This window comes from Hermetia illucens, chromosome 4 (assembly GCF_905115235.1).
Source record: "Hermetia illucens chromosome 4, iHerIll2.2.curated.20191125, whole genome shotgun sequence".
NCBI classification, from domain to species: Eukaryota; Metazoa; Arthropoda; class Insecta; order Diptera; family Stratiomyidae; genus Hermetia; species Hermetia illucens.
In genome coordinates this window covers 167,651,871-167,655,507 of record NC_051852.1, presented here as the reverse complement: position 1 = coordinate 167,655,507, position 3,637 = coordinate 167,651,871, and positions in this window count along the sequence as shown.

The following is a 3,637-nucleotide window of genomic DNA, read 5'->3' as shown; positions in this document are numbered from 1 at the left end:
GCCCTGCGTTTCTTCTTTGGAACTTGTAACCAAAGGTCACTGTTTTCTCTACTCTCTTCCTTAGCCGACACTCTAGATACTGCTCCTGGAACCTTTGGTCCCCCGGAAGATACTTGTCTACTTCCCAGTTCAGCGGCAATGCTCTCCAGTTTCCAAGACTGGAAGGCAAGTCCATCTAGGGCTAAGTCTTGGAGGGTATAGATTTTAGGCTGTGCACTTTCACTCTCAACAAAATCTCCTGAATTATCATCATCAACGGTGCAACAACCGGTATCTGGTGTAGGCCTGCCTTAATAAGGAACTCCAGATACCCCGGTTTTGCGACAAGGTCCACCAATTCGATATCCCTAAAATCTGTCTGGCATCCTGATCTACGCCATTTCTCCATCTGAGGCATGGTCTGCCACGTCTTCTTTTTCTACCACACACATTGCCCTTATAGACTTTCCGAGCTGGATCATCCATACCCAACCGGATTAGGTGACCAGCCCACCGCAAGCTGTTGAGCCGGATTTTATCCACAACCAGACAGTCAGAGGATTCCTCTCTCGAATGCGGCCAAGAACCCAGGTCTCCAAAGAATACATACATTTGACCATATTGTGAGACCTTTCTGGCATAGTCACCATGTACTTCATGTTGCCTTCGTTAATGTGCAGCAGAAGATCTCGCACTGCCTGCTAGATCTGAATGAAGGTAGACTGTACATCTCGGGTTGTTCTTCCCATAATGTCAATATAGTCAGCTTAGGCCAGTAGTTAGGTGGGCTTGAAAAGGATGGTGTCTCTTGCATTAACATCTGCATCGTGGATCACTTTTTCCAGAGCCAGGTTAAAGGGGACACATGATAGGGCGTACGGTCTTCCAGGATTCGCCAGTGTATTCCAAGCAGAGGTTCTGGTGATACTGGGAGCCTGTCAATGGCGAAGGGATCATTTGAGCTCCACGCGTAACCTAATCATTCTGATTGACAGCCAAGCAGACACTACGACTTTGTACTCAATGGCAACATCCTCCTTCATAAATGCCACGGACCAGCTCTGAAGATCTGAGCCAGCTGGATTCTAACCCTTACGAATTTGTGGGATCAAAACGGCGCATCCCAGCACTAATTGGCCTCCTCGGAGTGTTCACTGATTCTTACCTACCCCCTACACGATAACGGATCTCCAGTAATATACGGACGATAGCTCAGGATTTTGCCCTGCGGTTGCTGATCAGCATGAGCTTCGGCACCTTCCAGCAACAAGGATAGATGCCCTCCTGTCAAGCAGTGAATGTTCCGGTTTGTCTGCCAGCAACAAGCTTTGCTTTTATTTATCGCGGAGATCATAAAACTCTTTCCGCATCTAGGTTGTTTCAGCCCCTAACAATACATAGAGGGCTGGTTGCCTTCAGAGAAATGGAAGCCCTGAAGGACGAGTGTCAAATTGGTGTACACCAAGCAATAGCGCAGACCACCTCGAACGAGATATATTGACGATCGCTTGCCTAAAAGTCTTCTATATTCCATCACCCCACCACCGATAACACGAGTGATTCCAACGCGAAAGTTAGTTAAGTAGAAAACGCTTCCTCCGCAGCCTGCACGCTTCAACGTTGGCGTGGATTTGGCGTTTAAAATTACGAGTCCAGCCCTCATTGCCATTTCGAGCATCCACTTCTCTTTGAGGTCTGGATGAAGCATTCAAGTGCTCTGACACTAAAGGCATCCTCAACCAGTGTCTCCCTCTCTGTGTCCAAGAAAACATTCCCCAGAGCATCAAATCTGCTTCTCAAGTTCGGTATTCTTTCATTCGGTGTTAGATAGACACTAAAAATCGTTATCCCTAAAGCGTTCAAACGTATCAGAAGTTCGACGTCATCCCAAACCTTCTCAGTTCCGCTCAGAAGACTGGATCATGGCCGCAGTATGTGCAACATCCTCATTAGTTGCGCCACAGTCCCTGCAGAGACCGCAACACTACTTTTTGTTGCATGTACTTGCTTTGCGATATACCTGCCCACATTTATGGTATGCTGCTCCCCTGAGAGACTTGATGGGGACTGACCATATTCGCACCTTAAATACTAACCAAGCAACTTTGCTTATTGTTTGACAACTTCTACCATAGCAAGATTTTGGTCTCTAGAATTCCCAGAGGTGACGCTATCTGGGCGTTGGTTGCCTCCGGGCATTCACGATTGATGGCCTTTTCGTTTCCTCATCTTTCCCTTTGTTACTCCACCGTTCGTATCTGTCTTAGCTTTTGGCAGATGGCGGTCTTTCGACGCGGAGCTGTTTCTTTCTGTTCTTCTTTGCTTTCTTTTTTTGTGCCCCGGAGGCTACTTAGATGAAATCTTCTGCGGATACCTTTGTCGAACCATCTACAGTCCGCGCGTAGCTTACGACCGTTTCTGGTTTTAGGGCGTCTCTTGTTACTGTTCATGTTTGCCTGTTGAAAGAAGTGCGGTCCAAAAATTTCTCCAGTTCCATCAGCCCTTTTTCCAAGCATTTGCTAAAGGTTTTCTGGAAGGAGGTTGCAAGGCCCATTTGCTTCACAAATGCCGCACATTTCTAGATAAGCGTTTCCTCCGCTGTCGCAATGATAGTCAACTAGGCTCGCCTTCGGTCTATGTCCAAAACCATCTGGCCAGTTTCAACAATCTCCTTTCGGCTTCTTTTCGAAAAAGGAGCAATGCGAAGTATTGGAGTTGGCCTCTTCGCACCGGCAGGAGCATCACTTCGCGGGACTTCCTCTGAATTTAGCCGTGAGTCTTCGACCGTTTTTGATGTTGAATAGTCTCGATAGTGATCGTGCTGCCTTTATCTGGCCTCGCACATTGGTCAGGTTCAGTCTAGTCAGTCTTATCAATTTCGCCGGGATACCCGATTCTCACATGGACGTATATGGTTTTACCCTGACCATGCTATCATAGGCGGCCTTAAAATCGATGAATTTCCTGAATAGCCCACTATAATATAGCTGCCATTGACCCATCCCTCCTGGATTTTCCCAGAAACCTATTCACCTCTAATGTTCAATGTCACATGCTCCTAAAACCACAAATTCATCCGAAATCCTCAGATAGTGGAGACTACCGCATGGCATAGCCAACAATTAAATTATCGTACTTTCTTAAAGTGCGACCTATCCACTGCCATTTCTGCTGCCTAATTAATATCTGGAGGCGCCTAGCTCTTATTTTGACGTCGCTGTTCGTTAAAAATAATGTCGGGTCAGAGTACCCTGACGATATGACGAAGGCAGGATTTAAAGAAAGATCAGAGCCTTCGATTAACAGCAGGACGAAAGAATCTGGCCCAAAACAACCTTTTCTTAACTTTGATGATAAATTACCTGTATTCGTAATTTGGACAGGACAGTAAAGGTAAATCTAGCGCTGTTAAGTTACCGGTTGGCATCGAATTCGGTCGATCCGTCTTCTAGGTGAAGTTCAATATTTAAGATCCTTTTATAACTATTATGCTTGGAATGACACCAAAAGTCTCCACTTCCTAAGCCTCATCAAAAGCCATTACAACAATGGTTTCGAGCCTTTACGTCTGACCCAGACAGCTCTTCAAACCACTCAAACCTTTTCCTCCCATGAATGCAAGAGGTCATCAGTAAACATAAAATCCGGTACGATGACT